Below are 22,975 nucleotides of genomic sequence, written 5' to 3' on the forward strand. Positions count from 1 at the left end.
AAACATCGTATACATTTTAAAATATTGCTGATTACTTACAAAGCACTAAATGGTTTAGCTCCGCAGTACTTGAGCGAGCTCTTAACGCATTATAGTCCTTCACGTCTATTGCGATATCAAAGTTCCGGCCAGTTGATAATATCAAAATCGACTGCTGGCGGTAAATCCTTTTCCTATTTAGCACCAAAACTTTGGAACAGTCTCCCTACCATTGTCCAGGAAGCAGACACACTCTGTCAGTTCAAAGCTAGGCTAAAAACACATAATACATTATCGACTTCTATAATTCAATTTTGGGCTGCATAGATTAGGTCAGCCGGAACTGGGAACACTTCCCTTAAATCCTGATGTACTCGTTACATCACAAGAAGAATGGCATCTACGCTAATTTTAGTGTCTTTGTTTATCCTGAGGTTTTCCCGCAGCCTACCGGACCCAGGCCGTTTCCAGATCTGACGAAGGACCTTCGCCTGGACCCGATGACAACGCAGTGCTGAAGTGGTGCCAACTAGCCTCTCCCTATGGAGGATCCCTATACCACTCTACAGTTAAAGCATTGTGAAATGTCGGTTCGCGTACCTACCCCGAAGTGATAAAATAAAATAAAATTCTGTATCAAAATTTATAGGCAAGACAAGTAGTTTGTTTAGGCATGGTTTGTAGCCAGGGAATTACAAACCTGCGCACATATATTCAAAAGCACATAACTATAGAATCAATTCTTAATGCGCATGTGAACGCCATCAGCATTTATCACAGGTTCGCGTTTAAAGTCTGTTTAGAGAGAACGGTGTCGTCTTAGCGGCCCCTAATTTAATAACAAATGATCATTTTGACGGAAGTAAATCAATCAAAACTAATTTTAGCTGGAACATAACATTATTCAAGAACCACTATAAAACCAAACCAATATCTGTTACCTTAAATTATATGTTTATCTCTTTAAAGCTGCTTTGAAACAATCTACATTGTTAAAAGCGATATATAAATGATTAGTGCTGGGTTTCGATTCAAATTTCAAGAATCGATTCGATTCCGATTCTCAAGATCTTGAATCGATTATCATTATTCGATTCGATTCGATCCGATCCGATCTTCGAGATTAAGATAAGTGTTTTTGAAAAAAGCATATTTTTTTTCCAGCTGTTGAATTACAGGACTGTAGTTATGCAACATATTGATACAATTATTATAGACATTTAACTGCAAATTAATGGAGTATTGATGGTTGTAAAGAACAATCCCCCTTCCAGAGTGTTGATACAACTGCTTTCACAAACTTGCACTGGTGTAGACGACAGAGGACGCAGAGGTATCAGCAGCAGTAACCGCAGAGGATTGCAAGTAACCGCAGCAACCGCGATATTCACGTTTTTTTATAAGGCTATACCCTTCTTGTTTTGAACTTCATGCATGTGTATTGAATGTTAAACAAGTTCATAATGATAACAAACAAGACTGTTTATCGTGGTGATGTGTAGCCTACAGAGGCTTCGCACAGACAGTGAATGAGAGAGATCGGCAGAGCGCGTGCGATTACCTGCGTCTGTCTTTGAAGTCATATGTATTTGTGAAAAAGGTTGCCGTGTCAAAGGAAAGCGAAATATTTGTCGTATCATCCTTTTAACGTTCACGTCACGGGTATTTACCATAAATGCGCGTCAGCAGCAGCGCTGGTCAGCATCCCACTGCGCGAGGAAGCCGCGGGGAAATAAAATCAGCGAGTCACGCATTGAATCAATGCCATATTGGTCTCTAATAAGTGAAGCATCAGCTTCAGCGTTACCCATGCGACGCATTGCTGCTCAGCTGAGCCTTGAAAAGTGGAACTCAAAGTTAAAAAATAATTAACACCTTGTTTCATTACATCTCTTTTAATGAATCAGCTTTTTTGAACGTGTTCGTTGAATGAACGGTTTAATGACTCACTCAAAGCCCGTTGTCGTAACAATGTGCGCGCTGAGTGAAAGCCTTTCAATGCGCATACAGGGATCTCCCAGTCGCGGCAAGTTAAAGTTCACGGGGAAAATGTAAACCTATTAAAATCGATCCTCTGAGTTACGGATCGATCTTTAGAAATTAATATGAAAATCGATTCCGAATTGGTGAATCGATTTTTTCAACACAGCACTATAAATGATGACTTGACTAAAATACATCTTTGACTGGATCTATGAATAAATCTATGGCTGGGTTTGGATAGTACTTGCTTTTTAGGCAAAACAATGAATGATGCTATCTGAAGCTGGTATTGTGTCATGCATGATATGAACTGCATCATGTTATTCCTAGAAGTCATGGATGAAGCAATCATAACGCTTACATCACTCTGATGAACAAATCATACAGCTGGGGTGCCACAGCTCTGCAGGGCTGTGGCCCTCCAGGAACTGAGTTTTCAGTGTCACTGTCATACAGTGCCTTGTTCTCTTATTTGTTAGTGTTTGATTTTGCAAAGGGACACAATTCCATTTAGCCAAAGTGAGCATAAATGCCTCATACTTCTGTGAACAGTGCAGATAACTGCAAATGGATCCCATCAGAGAGCGTTAAAGGGTACCATGTGTCAAAATTTGTTGATGACCCCACCCCCTAATAAAACATAAAAATTCCACACCCCCGTCCCTCTCATCTGACTGAAAACCTTTTGGACACCTGTTTATCCTCCCTCCACCACCCTCACTACTGGGTTACCATCACTACCATCCCAATGGAGGAATTTAGGATCCTGTTGTGCTTTAAACTTTAAAACGTGAAACAATGTATTGGGTGACAAACATTGCAATCAGGGTGATGTTTTTATTTAAAGCTGCAGTCCGTAGCTTTTTTGGGTTAAAAATTATCCAAAATAAATTTGAGCAAATGCCTAACCAGCCAGTGTTCAAAACTATCTGCCTTAGCTCAATTCAAACCGGTAAGCTTGTAATAATGTTTTTAATTCCAGTGGTACTGGTTTGAGCATGTCTTTGCGTCATTACGTCACATCTGTACATATAAAGAAGGTGTCTCGGCTAGTAGGCTATATTGCGTGTGAGGATGCTGGAGGTGGAGATTTATAGCCTTTTCTCACAGCACTTTGATATAATTAAACTTATCAATTTGATGGCGGATCCAGAAAGGTTCAAACAACAATTACCAGTGACAACTGGAGATTCACTCGTGTTAAAATGCAAAAGACTTCGGAGTGGCTACAGAAAAAAAGAGACTGCAACCCGGCCCATGCGAAAACAAGTATAAATATCGGAAGGGCATTAAAGGAGAACTCCGGTGCAAAATGAACCTTTGGTCTAATAAAACATTGGTACCTAGTCAACCGTTCTCTGAGATTTGTTTTCATGATACTCGAATGTAAAGAGTTTTATCTCTAAAAACTGTTTAGCGTATAACGCTAGTAATGGGGGCATTTAATAAGTAAAAAGAAATCGCTAGTTAATACCACTAACAAGGCTCAAAATAGCCCCACACGAACACAGTAACATAATGAGGGTCCCTACATGCAAAACGAAGCATTGAGAACTTTGTAAGTACAGACCGTTTAATAAGAAGATAAAGATAAAGACAGTCCACTTCGTGTATACAGACAGGAGCCATCTTTGGAAAACAGTCTCGACTAGTCAAACCACGAACGCCATTCATACAGTTCAGAAGTTCACTGAACTTCATACAGTTCAGCTCACTTAGCACGTCGTTCGTGGTTTGATAAGTCGATTAGTCCAACACACAACATTAAAAGCAGTAAAAAAAAAGTTGAAACGGATACAGTGGGGAGAACAAGTATTTGATACACTGACGATTTTGCAGGTTTTCCCACTTACAAAGCATGTAGAAGTCTGTAATTTTTATCATAGGTACTCTTCAACTGTGAGTGACTGAATCTAAAACAAAAATCCAGAAAATCACATTGTATGATTTTTAAGTAATTAATTTGCATTTTATTGCATGACATAAGTATTTGATACATCAGAAAAATAGACCTTACGTGGTATAGTGGAGCGGCTAAGTGCTTATGTTTGGCAGAATCGTTCAGTTTATGATACAAGCGTGAAAATTGGCACGAGCAGTCTCCATGGGTCACTTGACAAGAAAATTGTCCGAGCCAATTGAAATTTCAACATAAAATTTCAAGATGGCGGCAATTTCTCAGGATTACTGCCGCCTGCCATGTGGATCTTTAAATGATACATTTTCTCATAGATACTTTCTGTTTGTCATGGTTCCATGGCTGTGTCAGCCAGAGTCGCTGTTGCCTCTGGATCTGTTCTTATTGACATTCAGTATTAGTCATTGCTCAATTTTTTGTTTGGTGCACTGTCCGTTCAGCACCACAACTGTGCTAATTTATTAATCTTATTTTTGTTTCCCCACCTCTCCGTGTTAATTTGACATGTTTAATAACTGTTAGTTTAAAAAAAAAAACCTCCCTTGTGACTGTAACCTTGTCGTGGTAAGGGAGCTTGTGTACCTCAATGAACCCTGAGAGCTATGCCGGTGGGAGGCAACTCCAGGCTTTACCAAACTGGACAGGTCATGGGTCAGGATTCAGACAAAACACAGTCAAACTAACTCTCTTGACAGAGTCTCTTGAGGAACCCAATAGATTTCTATGAGAACATGTATCATTTAAAGATCCACATGGCGGGCGGCAGTAATCCTGATAAATTGCCGCCATCTTGAAATTTTATGTTGCTGTGGGCGGTTTCTTGTCAAATGACCCTTTGAGACAGCTCATAGCAATTTTCATGCTTGTATCACCAACTAAATGATTTCTTAAGCCTAATTGCTCCACTAAGGTGGTGGCCATCTTGAAAAATGGCCACCATCTTGAAATTTCAAGTAGCTGTGGGTGGCTTATTGTCTAGTGACCATCAGAGGCTGCTCATGCCAATTTTCATGCTTGTATCACCAAATAAACCAACTGCTCCACTAAGGTGTCGGCCATCTTGAAAAATGTCGGCCATCTTGAAATTTCAAGTGGCTCGGACAATTTTCTTGTCAAGTGACCCATGGAGACTGCTCATGCCAATTTTCACGCTTGTATCATAAACTGAACGATTATATCACTTAGCCGCTCCACTAGTACCGAAACCTTTGTTTGCAATTACAGAGATAATACGTTTCCTGTAGTTCTTGACCAGGTTTGCACACACTGCAGCAGGGATTTTGGCCCACTCCTCCATACAGACCTTCTCCAGATCCTTCAGGTTTCGGGGCTGTCGCTGGGCAATACGGACTTTCAGCTCCCTCCAAAGATTTTCTATTGGGTTCAGGTCTGGAGACTCGCTAGGCCACTCCAGGACCTTGAGATGCTTCTTACGGAGGCACTCCTTAGTTGCCCTGGCTGTGTGTTTCGGGTCGTTGTCATGCTGGAAGACCCAGCCACGACCCATCTTCAATGCTCTTACTGAGGGAAGGAGGTTGTTGGCCAAGATCTCGTGATACATGGCCCCATCCATCCTCCCCTCAATACGGTCCAGTCGCCCTGTCCCTTTTGCAGAAAAGCATCCCAAAAGAATGATGTTTCCACCTCCATGCTTCACGGTTGGGATGGTGTTCTTGGGGTTGTACTCATCCTTCCTTCAAACACGCTGAGTGGAGTTTAGACCAAAAAGCTCTATTTTTGTCTCATCAGACCACATGACCTTCTCCCATTCCTCCTCTGGATCATCCAGATGGTCATTGGCAAACTTCAGACTGGCCTGGACATGCACTGGCTTGAGCAGGGGGACCTTGCATGCGCTGCAGGATTTTAATCCATGATGGCGTAGTGTGTTACTAATGGTTTTCTTTGAGACTGTGGTCCCAGCTCTCTTCAGGTCATTGACCAGGTCCTGCCGTGTAGTTCTGGGCTGATCCCTCACCTTCCTCATGATCATTGATGCCCCACGAGGTGAGATCTTACATGGACCCCCAGACCGAGGGAGATTGACCATCATCTTGAACTTCTTCCATTTTCTAATGATTGCGCCAACTGTTGTTGCCTTCTCACCAAGCTGCTTGCCTATTGTCCTGTAGCCCATCCCAGCCTTGTGCAGGTCTACAATTTTATCCCTGATGTCCTTACACAGCTCTCTGGTCTTGGCCATTGTGGAGAGTTTGGAGTCTGTTTGATTGAGTGTGTAGACAGGTGTCTTTTATACAGGTAACGGGTTCAAACTGGTGCAGTTAATACAGGTAATGAGTGGAGAACAGGAGGGCTTCTTAAAGAGAAACTAACAGGTCTGTGAGAGCCGGAATTCTTACTGGTTGGTAGGTGATCAAATACTTATGTCATGCAATAAAATGCAAATGAATACATACAATGTGATTTTCTGGATTTTTTGTTTTAGATTTCGTCACTCACAGTTGAAGAGTACCTATGATAAAAATTATAAAAATTATAAAAATAATGGCCCAACGTTTTACTTTCAGTGAATCTGTCAATTGTGAATAGTAATACTCCAATAGATGAATTTTGACAAAATGTGAAAGGCCATGAAAGGCGCCCCGTTCGAGCCAATCCAGCTGGTGGACATGAAACACCTGTCGTTCAAAACAGTGTTTCTCATGGCTCTCGCTTCAGTGAAGCGCATAGGGGACTTACAGGCGCTTTCAGTAAGCGCGTCGTGTATGGAGTTTGGGCCTAATGACTCGAAGGTCATTCTCAAACCGAAGCACGGGTTTGTCCCGAAATCCCTCAATACACCGTTCAGGGCCCAGGTAATTTCCCTGTCCGCCCTTCCGGTTCTCAGTGAGGAGGAGGATGCGAGTCTCCTTTGCCCCGTCAGGGCATTGAGAGCTTATGTGTCACGCTCGTCTGTTTTCAGACAGACGGAGCAGCTTTTTGTTTTGTTTGGCGGGCGTTCCAAGGGACTCGCCGCCTCAAAACAGAGCCTATCCAGATGGATAGTGGATGCCATTGCGCTCGCTTACTCTGCGAAGGGCCTACAGTGCCCCTTGGGTGTCAGGGCGCACTCCACGAGAGGCGTGGCCTCTTCGTGGGCATGGTCGAGCGGGGTTTCCCTGCAAGATATCTGTACGGCCGCGGGCTGGGCCTCGCCGTCTACATTTATAAAATACTATAACCTGGAGGTACCCGCCTTACAAGCTAAGCTTTTGGCGGTCTAAATTCAGTGCTATCTGCCCCGCTGTGCGGCCCAGATGCTGAGTTTACTGCAGCCCCATGAGTGTTAACACACGTATGACCACCCAGATCAGGCTGAAAGCTTTCACCCTGGCTGCGCGTTTTATTGTCATATAATAGCCCCGCTGGGTGCTTTTTTATAGGGAATGACGCTTCCAGCCTCTCTTCCCCCACTCTATGTGAGTTTATGGTGATTATGCATTACATGAGCCCTGGGCTTCGGCCCCCGGGACTTTGGTGTTGGATCCCTGTACGCACGGCGTGTTGCATTGTGTTCCCCTAGTGTAAGCTATTACGCAGTACGAGAGATACTCTCGTAAGAGAACGTACTCGGTTACTAACGTAACCTCGGTTCTCTCTAGAGAGGGAACGAGTACTGCGTATCTTGCCGTGCTTGGAATACGCTCTGGTTCGCTTCAGTGATAAAAACCAGCTTGTATCAGCCTAACGAGCATATTTATAGGGTGAGACCACGCCCCTTCTGGCGGGACGTGACGATATGGGCGCGAATTGCCCCCATTGGTCATTACGTCACGCAGAGTCTCTCTCGATAGGCTGCTGCATTTGCTGCAGAGCAACCAATAGGCGCGCGAGCTGTTTCGCCTAGGTCTGCTTGCTGCTGCAAAGCGTTTTACATTAATAAAAAATTAAGGATAATTTTTGGCTTCAATATCTCGCGGAAAAAAGAGTTTTTCCCCTAGCGTAAGCTATTACGCAGTACTCGTTCCCTCTCTAGAGAGAACCGAGGTTACGTTAGTAACCGAGTACGTTTTAAGTGTAATAGTTCTAAAAGTTTGAAGTGTAATGGTTGAATAGGTAACAGAAAAACTGCACAACTCACTTTTCATGTTGGGTCGTTGTGTCTTGCGATCCCACTGAAATAGATAGACCAGAAAGAAATTTCATTTGTTTAGTCTCAAGCAGTGTCATGTAGAAGGACTGACATTTAATTCTCAAAATGCTGCATTTGTTTATGGTTTCATTATTCCTATGAACATGTTTGACCACGCTCAGAGAGTAGTCTTTACAAACTGTACAAAAAACAAAGAAACTAAATGTAAAGTGTGTCATCGATTAGTGGAAAATTATTTTTATTATTATTATTATTAAGAGCAAAAACTTTACAAAGATTTTTAGCACATATAGTAACTTTATTTGAGTCAAAGAAGATGGTGATAACAACTGAAAACAAACTATAATCTTTAATGCTAAGCAGGACGTTGAAATAAACTATTCTGCGGACGTTAAACAACTTAATATAATATTAAGTATAATATAATATGAAATACTGGTTTGTCAAAAAGAGAAAGTTCAGTCATATATTTAAAAAGCCTCTTAAATGTAAGCCCTGCGTTCATCACACACGTTTTCCCATGTGTGGAATAGCATAAACTTAAACATGGTTTTGTCTTCACCTAAAACAAAACACAGACCAACAAACAAAGAAATATGAACAGTGTCATCTCAACAGGATGTCTAGTGATGTAATAAAAAGTAATTTGCAAAACTATATTTTCAAACGTGTAACAAACGTACAAATTGCTTATCATTTGGGTTTTCTATATCCTGTATGCATCATAAACGATGTTTGTATTGCGTAACTTATTTTCTTAGTGATTTGGGGTCTTGAATTTACATGGTGATTTCTGAAAGAAGATGGTAATAGTCGAAACATCCTAAGCTCATCTCTTTAATTTTGTGCTGGATGTTGAAGTGCTAGTGACTTCCATGATATTTTCTAGCATGAAGCTTTGTCTGGATCACTCAACACAAAGTTTTGTGTTCTGACCTCACAAAGATTACACTAAGATTAGATTTCTTGAGTATTGCATGTTTGCACACCCGAAACTTAGGAATCAACATGTATCCCTTGTGGTTGCTACACACCTCAGGTATAATGTAGGTTTGTCAAAAGAAAAAAAGGTTCAGTCATACATTTTCTAGTACAAGTTTTCTTGTGAAAACTGTGTTTTACTCATGCGAGGAAACTGCTCGGCTACAGTACTAATACAAGATGCTGGTCATCAGTCTGTTTTAAAGAATAAAATAAAGTAAAAGTTTTATTTAAAGAAAATAGACAACTTTCCTTGCTTTTTGTGGCAAACAAATGTATAAATATTTGAACGTTTAAAATCCTTGTCTTATTTTACTTATTTTAATTTTGAAGTAAAATATGTAAATTTGTTGTTTTGCAACACACACCCACACACTATGGGTTGGGTTAAAAACTAAAACATTTTCTTTTTTTCTTGTTTTAAAACATTCAACGACCAAATTTACAGTGGGGCCAAAAAGTATTTAGTCAGCCACTGATTGTGCAAGTTCTCCTACTTAGAATGATGAGAGAGGTCTGTAATTTTCATCATAGGTACACTTGTAAATTTGTAAATTATGGTGGAAAATAAGTATTTGGTCAATAACAAAAGTTCAACTCAATACTTTGTAACATAACCTTTGTTGGCAATGACAGAGGTCAAACGTTTCCTGTAAGTCTTCACCAGGTTTGCACACACTGTAGCTGGTATTTTGGCCCATTCCTCCATGCAGATCTCCTCTAGAGCAGTGATGTTTCGGGGCTGTCGCTGGGCAACACGGACTTTCAACTCCCTCCACAAATTTTCTATGCGGTTGAGGTCTGGAGACTGGCTAGGCCACTCTAGGACCTTGAAATGCTTTTTACGAAGCCACTCCTTCGTTGCCCGGGCGGTGTGTTTGGGATCATTGTCATGCTGGAAGACCCAGCCACGTTTCATCTTCAAGGCTCTCACTGATGGAAGGAGGTTTTGGCTTAAAATCTCACGATACATGGCCCCGTTCATTCTTCCCTTAACACGGATCAGTTTTCCTGTCCCCTTTGCAGAAAAACAGCCCCAAAGCATGAGGTTTCCTCCCCCATGCTTCACAGTAGGTATGGTGTTCTTGGGATGCAACTCTGCATTCTTCTTCCTCCAAACACGACGAGTTGAGTTTTTACCAAAAAGTTCTATTTTGGTTTCATCTGACCACATGATATTCTCCCAATCCTCTTCTGGATCATCCAAATGCTCTCTAGCAAACTTCAGACGGGCCTGGACATGTACTGGCTTAAGCAGGGGGACACGCCTGGCACTGCAGGATTTGAGTCCCTCTCGGCGTAGTGTGTTACTAATGGTAGACTTTGTTACTTTGGTCCCAGCTCTCTGCAGGTCATTCATCAGGTCCCTCCGTGTAGTTCTGGGATTTTTGATCACCGTTCTCATGATCATTTTGACTCCACGGGATGAGATCTTGCGTGGAGCCCCAGATCGAGGGAGATTATCAATGGTCTTGTATGTCTTCCATTTTCTTACAATTGCTCCCACAGTTGATTTTTTCACACCAAGCTGCTTGCCTATTGTAGATTCACTCTTCCCAGCCTGGTGCAGGTCTACAATTTTCTTCCTGGTGTCCTTCGACAGCTCTTTGGTCTTGGCCATGGTTGAGTTTGGAGTATGACTGTTTGAGGCTGTGGACAGGTGTCTTTTATACAAATAACGGGTTCAAACAGGTGCCATTAATACAGGTAACGAGTGGAGGACAAAAGAGCTTCTTAAAGAAGAAGTTACAGGTCTGTGAGAGCCAGAAATCTTGCTGGTTTGTGGGTGACCAAATACTTATTTTCCACCATAAATTTACAAATAAATTCTTTAAAAATCCTACAATGTGATTTCCTGGATTTTTTTTTTCTCATTTTGTCTCTCATAGTTGAAGTGTACCTATGATGAAAATTACATACCTCTCTCATCATTCTAAGTAGGAGAACTTGCACAATCAGTGGCTGACTAAATACTTTTTGGCCCCACTGTATATGCACTAAAAAGATGCTTTTGTGTGCGAGCCCAGAGAATCACCAGAAAGCTTTTGATGAAGTGTAATTCTTTAAACATCTGGGCTAGCCTAAGCAACGGGCTATATGCACGCATAACTTCCGCGTTTGACGCAAGGATGCTCTTGCGTTTCCGGTTGGGGAGATTTAAAGCGGAGGTAAACGGGATTATGGCAGAGTCGTCAAAATTTTCTCGTTGTTTGCTTGAGTTGCCAAAATTTAGTATTCATGATGTGCGAAGAATTGTACGAATGTGCAGCACAACGCCACAGAGCAAGCTTGAGAAAGGTTTCAAGTTTTATGTTTCGTCTTATCTCTGCAATTATGAAGGTAAGTTCAGATAGCCTGAACTAGTACGTTATGGCTAACATTGTGCTATTATTTTTACATTCCGGCCAGCAGCAGACTAATCACGCTAATATAAATGTTTGGCATGTAATGTGTTTGTAATTTTGTTTGTAAAAGTGTCAGGTAAAATCAGGGCCACAAATGAGATCTCAGTGAAAGCTCAGTGTTACCGCTCTATGAGGAAAGCAGAGACTCCACACCAACTAAGAGTAGGACTGGTATTTTGAAAGTGACGTTCAAAGTTCTTTTGAACATGTTCTAAGTTTTTACTTTTCTAACGTTACCACTGTTCATTTTGGATAACCACAGATGTTATCTTAGCTGGTATGGATGTTTATTGTACAAAATGAATAATAATAACAAATCTAATGCAGACAGATGAATAGCACTGCGTTATTGCAAATTCTAGCTGAAACAGTGGTAATGGAGATACACTGCTGCAAAGTTTGTTTCCTATTCGCACATACAGACTTTTTGTCATTAGCTTTCCAACAGTGGATGCAAAAGAGTTAATATCATTGACAATGAGCTACAAAAAAAAAATTGTATATAAAAAAAAAAACGACTACAAGAGGAAAGAGTTGTAGGTGATAGTCATACTGGTTTATAAAAATAATTTACTCATTAATCATTTTGCATACACCATAAGAAAGTTATTGTGGGCAAACATCTGAATGTATGAAACTAACTTTACTGCAGTTGCAGATACAGGGTAGCAGAGTGTGCAGGCTTTCTAGTTAGTCTATAACACAAAAGGAGTTTATTTTAAAACTCTGAAGAATAGTGATATGAAATGTTGTTTTACCGGACATGGTGGCTGCAGATGCAGAATGTATTTGACTAACTCGGCTACCCTTCACACTGCTCATGTTCTACCTTGAAACTGTTGTTGTCTTTACTTGTTCACAGCATAGACTAGCTGATATACTTGATGACTATACTTGATGTTTTTTTAAACACATTTTGTTTGTGTATTTCAGATAACATTACGTGATTCAGACCCAGTTGTGCTGGTTAACAGCTCCTGCTCCTGTGTGGCTGGGAGTGGGATGTGCAACCATTTGGTTGCTTTGCTTTACCAAACAGCCCATTACTATGAAAGTGGAATGTCTGTCGTCCCTCCTGTCCTATCATGCACCCAAACAGAACAGAAGTGGCATAAACCACGAACAATGGTTTGTATCACTTAAATATCTGGCACAATGTTTGTTAGGCTATAGTCTTTTGCTATAGTTTTGATGGCATCTAATAAATAGGGAGTGAAGCCGGGACCGGTGGATACCATGGTGGTAGTGAAGCCCAAACCAGGTGCTACTTCAGCAAGTGGAATCAGGTATGCAGTGAGTGTAACCATGCATGCCATACTATACTGTGTAGCAAAAAAATGTTTATTGATTCCCTGATAATGTTATTCCAGATCTGCACTTTACAAGGCCTACAGTGGTGAGCTGCCAGATCCATCAACACTCGACCCTAAAGCTGCCTATGCTGACTTCAAACCAGGATCTCTTCCCCTTATCTGCACAATGAATATTTCACCTGACAAGCCACTCGTGGACTCTATTTTCGGTAAGGTACAAGCTGGCAGTATCCTATCATACCAGCATCCACCACCTACACCGGATGGTGTTATCACATAAGGATGCACCCCCATTCCCAAAAGTGCCACCAGAGGGCTACCAATTAAAGCCAACAGACTGTGCATATGTGCCAACAAACCAGGAACAGCTGCATCTCCACTCACTATCTGTGACATTGTTGCAGTCACATCTCATTGAGGAAGCAACCAGGTGTGAAAGTGCAGCACCTGAGTGGCATTCACTGAGGAAAGAGAGGGTGACTGCTTCAAATTTTAGGGAGGTTAGCCATGTTAGAGGTCCAAATGCTGCAGAAAACCTAGCTGAGAGGATCATCAGAGGGACACGACAAACAACACACATGAAGAGGGGACTGGATATGGAGACAGGTGCCTTAAAGGACTATGCAACTCTGAAAAACCTGAACTTGAGGAAATGTGGACTGGTAATTCATCCAGATGCACCTTGGCTGGGTGCGTCACCTGATGGGCTGGTATATGACCCGCTTGAGAGACCATCATTCGGCTTGGTGGAGATGAAATGTCCAAATGCACTAAGCTACATTGACTGCAGGTACCTCAGAGTTAATCATGGAACATATACATTAAAGGAAAGCCATGCTTATTATTGGCAAGTGCAGGGGCAGTTGCTTATGACAGGTATGGAATGGTGCGACTTTGTTGTCTGTGCCCATGATGACATGTTTGTGCAGCGCATTTACAGAGACACTTCTGTGTTAAGCTCCCTGAAATAGAGGTGTGATTTGTTTTTCTTTTTTACATATCTGCCAAAATACCTCTCTATGCACAAGTAACTAAAGAGTGCTTAGGAAATGAATTGATGCATGATTTTACAAACGTGTAATTTTATTTTGTAATGTCATCTGATTAAAATATTTGTTTTACAATTATATATTTTTTGACAATTTCATTTCAAATTTATGTACAGCGATTAAGGACTCTTCTAAGGTGAAAACCAAAATTATTATTTCAGGTGATTATACAGTAATAAAAAACATTTTTACTTCTAAAGCATTAGAAATTGCTTGCCCAGGCTTTAACTAAGGGCTCGTTTTGGTAGTTAACCAAGAGACAGGCTACTGTGTAAAGTTGATTGATGCTTCCTGTCAGTGAAAGTGGGATTACTGTACTGAATATCTTGTGCTCCTTCACCCTTCGAATGAGTCGCTCAACATGGACTCTGAGTCTTGCAATAGACTGTGTTTTCCTGACCTCTGGCCCAGACAGTTGTGCTCTCTTTGACAGGAAGGAAGGGATGTGGACCTTGCAGGGCACACAGTCTTCCACAAGGAAACCCTTATCCACCATTACAGCCATTGTTGGTTTTAGAAGAGACACAATACCAGACTGCTTAAGAATCTCCTTATCACTGATAGCTCCTTCATAGAGAGATGATACAAAGGTTATAGCACCGTGAGGGGCCATCCCAATCAACCCTTTGAAAGTGCAGTAAGATTTGTAGTTGGAGAATACCTCGCTCTGAAGGAGAAGAGAGTTTGGTGTTTGGCACCGCAGTTCAGTACAATCCAAAATCACTTGTGTATCAGAGTAAGACTGAAAAACATCTGGCATGTGAGCTTTGACAGTCGGCTCATCCATCCAAATGCCCACAGCTCCAAGCACAGTGTAGAGAAAGTTAGCCCATGTGTTGATTATGCGGCTTACAGTTGATTGGTGAATTCTGAATCTGTGGGCCAGATACTTCTGCACCAGACCCAATGACAGATATGTCATAAAAAGGAAAAACTCATCCATGGGTTGAAGAGACTGAAAAGAAGAAAAATATTTTATTTATTACTATTACACAAACACCATAACTGGCACAGAAAGTTTGATTGTAAAAGAAAAAAATATCTTAATCATAATAAATGTTTCAGAATACATGTACCGTTGCATTGGCAGTGTGAGGAACCTCATCTGTCTTGGCTGCAGTCCGTGCTCTTGTCACGCGCACAATCTTGCCTGTTGCTGGCTCTATCTGCCTCCAAAAGGCCATTAAGTGGGCATGAGTGGCAAACCTGTGGGACATACAGCATTTAAGTAACACTTTATTTTAATGTGTTACTAAATGTACAGATTTTGCATGTTATTTATTATAGTGATAACTATAAATTAGACATAATTACATGCACCTAGCCCTACAGTAAGTACATCTAGTTCATTAATATTACTCAATACTTAAATTACACTAACAGGGACACCGTCAAATAAAGTGTTGTCAACCCATATTTTATTTGATGGTATGTTAAGTGCCCATAGACCATTTTAAGTTGCAGATTTATTAGCATCCTAGTTGTAATTCCCATTAATACAACATATTATGAGATAGAATACAAATCCTAATGCCAGAATTTACAGAATAATATACATATCGGTGTGTAACATATTCTGTCCTTTGGGACTTGCCAGGCAAGAGAGGGATTGCATGAGATTACTGTTGTTGGTCACTCCTGCAGGACATGTGGTTAGGTGAAGGAAAATTAATGTGTGCTTACCTTGTGAAAAACCTAATGTCATCATCGGAGGCAGCAAACCGCTCCAAACAGAACCTGCTGCTGAGGGTTATCTCCTCAATTCGTTTTTGCAGCCTCGCTATTTCCGCGCTTTGATCTTCAGTGTGGTCCAGGAACAAATCCAGGGCAGCAGGCTCAGCACTGGAGCAGTAGTCGTGGTCCGAATATTCCACATCCATAGAGGGGGCTTCAGTAGGCAATGTGTCTATGTTTGGTCGCTCTACCCTTTCCCAAACTCCAGTCCGTGGGGCTGGAATACTGAAGTTGTTCCACTGAAAAAGCACCGGGACCGCTCCATTTTTCAGACGTCTGCGTCCGGTTGGCGTTTGCGGCTCGATCAGGTCTGTACTTTGGAAATGTCGGCTACACACTCTTGACTGGTATGTAACTGTAAAATGGTCTCGTCTTATATTAACTAACCATCTCTTCTGTATTTCCTTGCCTTTAGGAAACGTGTGGAAACTGAGAAATGTGTTAAATTTTGCAGATGCTGTACACTGCGGCACACAGCAGTGGTGGCTAGAGGTGCTGTCCTCCCGTCTTTGAAACGATACTTTCATTCGTTTAGATGCCATTATATATATATATAAATATATGTTATTTTTATTTAAAATAAAGCAAAAAAAGCATAAACAAAATGAGAGGTTGCTGTTTTGTGACTAATGTTCCTTTAATGTATAGTCAAAGAGTATAGAATCCCACATCAGTTCTCGGCATGTAGCAGCGCTCTACGATCGGCGGAAGTAAACAAGCATCCTTAAATTTCACCGGAAATACGTCATGCACCGCCGTGCATAGAGCCCACTGTCGTAAAACCATTAACAAACCCATTTAGGATGGGTTAACAAACATTAACAAACCCACTCTTCCCCCGCCAGTTCCACTCGTAAACACCTTCACTGTAAGTTAGATAAATGTTTTGATTCTTTGTCTTTTTAACAATGATTCTTTTGGCATCGGGAACATACCTGTCAACACTCCCGTTTTTCCCGGGTTTCTCCCGTTTTTTAGCCCTATCTCCCGGACCCCTCCCGGTTTGTTATTTCTCCTGGGAAACTCCCGTAATTTGCATGGCCCAAACTCCTTTATGAATAATCGGACCAATATGTTTGTCTAATGTTGACCATTTGCCAGATCTTGTATTAAATGCATTATATTCACACAATCTATACATAATATACAATTTCAACCCGTTTGTCATCTCAACCTGGCAACCTATACCCCAGTTGCTCAACCCGAAAGCGAGCACCGTCCCAAACCGTCTAGTAAAAACGACACCTTTTCTTGTTAAGAAGAATATAGTACGGGGTGTGTGGGTAATTAGGACTCTTTGGCTTGATGAACGTGTCAAATTTTTTGTCTTCGGCATTAACATATACCTATAGTTCAGGTACTACTGATCCTACTGAGGTACACACACACACACACAGTTGTTCTTAAGAGAACATCCCCAGACATGTTATTTTAATGAATATAACCAGTGTAGGGGTAATGCTACTCCTGCATGTCTTGACTCAATTAACATATAGGCTACCCTATTGATCATCAAACAACAAAGGTTTTCAACACTCAGGGTGTCAACATTACGTAATACCTGCTTGGGTGAATTTCACCCCCAAAATTATGTAATACCTGCTTGGGTGAATTTCACCCCCAACAATCAAAGGAAAATACAATCAGCAACAGTTTCCCCCCAACAGACTGGAAGGAGCCAAAATTTTTGTTGACACATGGATTCCCTGTCAATCATGAGTGTCAGGGGGCCATAAATCTACCAAAATCTGACATTTTGACAGAAGGTATATGTTAATACTACTAACCTCCAACCTAAAGAAGTATTTGCAGTAGGGGATGGTAAGATTCACCGATTCGCATCGGTGCATCGGCATAAAAGCTAACGATGCGATGCATTGATTTAAATGTGTGCATCGGATACAAGTTGGCATTTGTATCGCGATGCATCGTTTCTAGCATCTGCATCGGTAAAAAACGATTTATTCATATATAGTTATTAGTAGATGCGCTATACTTTTACTATTTAGAAAGTGACCAATCATTTGTGACCAATATTTTATTATGTAACTGCTGCGTTCACACCGAACGCAAATTGAGCGTCTGTAGCGAGTGATTTCCATGTTAAGTCAATGTAAAGACGCATTGACGTGGGTCTGGAGGTCCTGTGGCGCGAGACGCGTTTAGCGCGGTGCGATGGACACGATTTCGCCTCATTCGCGTGTCCAGGTCGACTAGATTGATTTCTCCTTTCTGAACTGTTGCTCAATCGCGTTCTCTCATCACGACCATCACGACTGCTGCAGCTGCTACGTGAATATGACGTATCACAACACTACGGAGTGCGAAGTGTCACCTACCTTTAAACCTTAAAGTAGGACATTTGAGTTAATCTGGTTTACAGCAGCCTGTGACTGCCAATAATAGTTTTTCATTTTTTTATTTTTTTTTTACATTTGAATACTGTTATGAAAGACCTGTTTGTGAAAGGTTTTTTTATTTTGTAATTGTTTATGTTAAAACAGCACCTGCTTTTATTTAATATTTTGGTTTTGTGAAAAAAGATGAAAGAACCATGCGTTAAAAGTCAGACGGCACTTAAGCTACTTTATTATTTGCTGTATGTCTGAATAAAATAAATAAAAGTTAACTATCTATACCATATTGAATTGCATTATATTTTTCTCCATTGCATCATATTACATTGAATCGCATCGCGTTGAATCGAATCGAAATCCGATCGAACCGCATCGTAATAGTAGTGAATCGTATTGCATCGCATTGGTAGCTGCTTATATCTTTAATGTATCGTATCGTTGGCTATGCATCGAGATGCGTATCGCATCGGCCTCAGCTATGGAGATGCACATCCCTAATTTGCAGGTAAAGACTAGCACAAAGCATGTTAGCTAAAATGAAGAATTTTTTAGTGCTTTACAATTCTATGGTTTGTATGATCGCAGTTACAGTTGTGGTCAGAATTAATGGCACCCCTGGTAAATATGATAAAAAAATGGCTGTAAAAAATAAATCTGCATTGTTTATCCTTTTGATCTTTCATTAAAAAAATTCACAATCTAATCTCTGCAATTTTCCATCTGTGATCCTTGGAGAGTCTTTGGCCACTCAAACTTTCCTCCTCACGTCCATTAATACAATATAGACGCACATTCTATTCCTGGCAGATTCGTAACATCTTAAGTTGATTGGAACTTCTTAATTATTGCCCTGATGGTCAAAATGGGGATTTTCAATTCTTTACTATATGGGGAGGCTGCAGACCTGGAGCCGGTAGATATACGCTCCTGGCAGTTTTACACCCCTGTTGTTCCTGATGCGTCCAGTAGGGGGATATACTGCGAAATAACATAATTAAATCGACGCTTATACATTAATAACCCGTCCATAGACTTGACAATTTTGTGTTTTTTGTTAATTTAAATATAAACGTTACAGTGTAGATCTGCACAGATTAAAATATCGGTAGATATTCAGTTGGGCTTCACTCTCTTCACTCAGCCTACAGAAGACTATTTGTTTTTGTGAATTGAAAAATTAAAAATACACATAGTTGGATCAACTATGTGTTATGACAAGTAATGATATGACCTACTGCAGTTATAGGCCTGCACCATAGGTTTTTATATACAGGAGACTGAGTGAAATATGTTGTTGTGAATTTATATAAAGTTACATTTAGATATTAACCAAATTTAGCCCATTAGACATACAGTACCGTGTAATCATATGGATCCTCTATGAACTATCTGCTGCACTCTTCTCTATTTATTGTCATACAGCTACAAAACAGTGTCCTACACAGCATTTTATGAAGACAAACACAATTTATCCCTTTTCTAAAATTCTAAATTCCATTTAGAAGAAAGAGACAATATTGTTCACAAAATAATATTTATTAACACCATTTATGATTTATGATGACTCCCCTATGGTTTTCCACTCTTCTTTAACTATTTTTCTATCCACCTGTCAAAGGGCTCCCGCTCACTGATAAAAAAAAATTAAACATAAAAAAAAAAAAAAGAACATCCATGATGAATTGATCTTGTGTGTGTGAGTGTGCTGCCCAGAATTGATGTCAGGTGAGTGAAGATCAGGAGCAAATTGATGCAATCCACAAAGTACAATGGCACAATGGAACAATAGTGGAAAAAGTGTCAAGCCACTTTGATTTCTTTTGGCCACCGATGATGGACTGTGCAGAGAAAATTGAAAATGACATTAAAAACATGTCCATGTCTCTGTAAGTCGTTTATTTTGTAAGACGTAAAAAAAGAGATGGGTGTTTATAAGTTTAGAGAGAGAGAGTTTTTCATTTCCTTAAGTAGCTAAAGCAAACACACACCTTTATGAGATACAAGTTGGTAAAGACAGAGTATGATAAAACACACATTAAGTGCACATACCGACTCGGTTACTAACGTAACCTCGGTTCCCTGAGAGGAGGGAACGAGTATTGCGTAAGTAGCTTACGCTATGGGAAAACTCCTTTTCTCGAGAAATATTGAAGTCTTTATGTAAAACGCATTGCAGCTGCACAGCATACAGCAATGAGCGAGGCAGCTCGGTCATTGGCTGTGCTGCGGCAACTGCACGAACCTATGACGGGGCGACTCTGAACCCGCTTCCAATGAGCGTGCTTCGCGCCCGCGCGCGTCAGAGCCCGCCAAGATGGGCGTGGCCAAGGGCTATATATTGAGCGCCCCGTCGTCTGTTCTTTAGGTTCAATCGACTGAAGCGAACTGACCAAGCACAAGCACGGCAGCTTACGCAATACTCGTTCCCTCCTCTCAGGGAACCGAGGTTACGTTAGTAACCGAGTCGTTCCCTTTCGAGAGGTTCCTCTTATTGCGTAAGTAGCTTACGCTATGGGAACGCCATGTAAAACGCCGTGCGTGCTGACTTCGCTCTATTAAGCCGGAGGCAGATGCCTGAGCCTTTAAGCAAAGTAATTATCCAACGAGCCGGCCGAAGGCGGGTTTTATAAGGGACAATGTGGAACGGCCCAATGGGCGCCCAGAGAAACACACATAAGCACATTTTCATGTACTGATATGCATGAAAAATCCTCTAAGTCAGTCAGAGACGGACCCTATAAGGGAGGAGATAATGTTCAGCATGTACACACTCCAGCCTATGCACAGCTAGACCGACAGTATGTTGGAGTGCAATGAGGGGACCTGTAGGTTATAAAACCTGATAAATGTTGACGGCGAGGCCCAGCCTGCTGCCGCACAAATATCTTGAATGGGTATCCCACTCGACCACGCCCACGAGGAGGCCATGCCTCTCGTAGAGTGAGCTCTGATGCCCAAGGGGCACTGAAGGCCCTTGGCTTCATAAGCCAGCGCTATAGCATCAACTATCCAGCGCGATATTCTCTGCTTTGAAACAGCGAGACCTTTGGTGCGGCCGCCAAAGCATACGAACAATTGCTCTGTCTGTCTGAACAGGGCAGAACGTTCCAAATATACTCTGAGCGCCCTGACCGGGCAGAGTAAATTAGCGTCGGTTTCGTCTGCTGGAGACGATAGCGCGGCCAAAGATATCACCTGTGCTCTGAAAGGTGTAGAGAGCACCTTAGGAATATACCCGTGTTTTGGCCTGAGGACAACCCTGCTGTCGTTAGGTCCAAACTCCAGGCAGGCAGCGCTTGATGACAGCGCGTGCAGGTCGCCCACTCTCTTGACCGAGGCGAGAGCCAGCAAGAGAGCAGTTTTGAGCGAGAGCTGTTTAAGGTGCACAGTTCGGAGGGGTTCGAACGGGGCACTCTTGAGTGCGTCCAGGACCGTGGCCAGGTCCCAGATCGGCACCGAGGGGGGGCGTGGGGGATTTATCCTCCTGGCGCCCCTCAGGAAACGAACAACTAGGTAGTTTTTCCCTAGTGTGCGTCCTTCTACAAGGTCGTGTGATGCCACTATGGCAGCCACATATACTTTGAGCGTGGAGGGGGTGCGGCCTGCCTCCAACAGCTCTTGTAAGAAAACGAGCACACTCGGTACTTCGCATGTCTCAGGGTTCAGGTTCCTGGATTTACACCAGTCACTGAACACCTTCCATTTCTGGGCATATAAGCGCCTCGTAGAGGGCGCTCGCGCCTCAGTGATGGTTCTCAACACTCCACTGGGGAGGTTCCCGGGAACCCGTTGAGGGGCCACGCATGGAGGGCCCACAGATCGGGGCGGTGATGGAGGATCATCCCGTTGGCCTGCCTGAGGAGGTCTAGCCTCAGTGGAATCGGCCATGGGGCAGATTGCATCATCTGCATTAGTCCTGGAAACCACGTCTGGTTCTTCCAGAGTGGGGCTACCAGGAGCACTGCACATTTCTCCTCCCTGATCCGACTGATGACCTGAGGTAGCATCGCGACCGGAGGGAAGGCATACAGCGGGCTGCTCGGCCAGATTTGGGAGAGCGCGTCTGTGCTCTTTGAAAAGAAGAGAGGGCAGTGCGCATTTTCCTTGGAGGCAAAGAGGTCGACCTCTGCTCTGCCAAAGGTTTGCCATAACCACTGAATCGTCAGGGGGTGGAGAGACCATTCTCCTGGGAGAACTTTGTCTCTGGACAGCATGTCCGCTCCCTGGTTCAGAACACCTGGCACATGCGCTGCTCTCAGCGAGCACAGGTTGCGCTGGGACCATAGGAGGAGCTCCCTGGCCATCGAGTGCAGGGAGCTCGATCTGAGTCCACCCTGACGATTTATATGCGAGACTACCGTCATGTTGTCCGTTTGGACTAGGACGTGCTCGTCCTTCAGATACGGGAGCAGGGCTCTGAGAGCCAAAGCGACCGCTTTTAATTCCAGACAGTTTATATGTAGGCGCTTCTCCGGGTTTGACCACAAGCCGGAGACAGGCCTGCCCTCGTAAAGGGCCCCCCAGCCTATTTTGGAGGCATCTGTCGTGATCATTTTTCTCCTTGTGTTCACGCCCAAACTCACGCCGGACTGATACCAGTCGACAGCTTTCCAGGGCGTCAGGGCTTTTATGCAGCCGTGATTTGCTCTGATTAAAAAGTGGCCCGAGCGCCACGCGTGAGTGGGGACACGGCTTTTGAGCCAGCGTTGGAGAGGACGCATGTGCAACAATCCTAGCTGGAGTACAGCTGATGCTGAGGCCATGAGACCGAGCATCCTTTGAAATCGCTTGACGGGGGCGCGCGCACCCGCTCTGAACGATGTTGCAAGGCGCCGGATAGTGAGCGCGCGCTCTGATGAGAAGCGCGCCGTCATCTGCACTGAGTCTAGCACTATTCCCAGAAAATAAATATTCTGGCTGGGGGATAGCAAGCTCTTTGCAAAATTGATTCTTAGACCCAGGCAATCTAGATGACTGATAATCCAAGACCTGTGTGTCACTAACTGGCTCTCTGATTGTGCTAGGATTAGCCAATCGTCGAGATAATTTAGTATTCGCACTCCCCGCTGCCTCAGGGGGGAAAGTGCTGCATCCATACATTTCGTAAATGTACGGGGTGCCAGTGACAGGCCGAAATGGTAGTACTGTGTACTGGTATGACTG

This window comes from Rhinichthys klamathensis, unplaced genomic scaffold, assembly GCF_029890125.1.
Source record: "Rhinichthys klamathensis goyatoka isolate OS25496 unplaced genomic scaffold, OSU_Roscu_1.1 h1tg000111l_1, whole genome shotgun sequence".
In the NCBI taxonomy this organism is placed as follows: domain Eukaryota; kingdom Metazoa; phylum Chordata; class Actinopteri; order Cypriniformes; family Leuciscidae; genus Rhinichthys; species Rhinichthys klamathensis.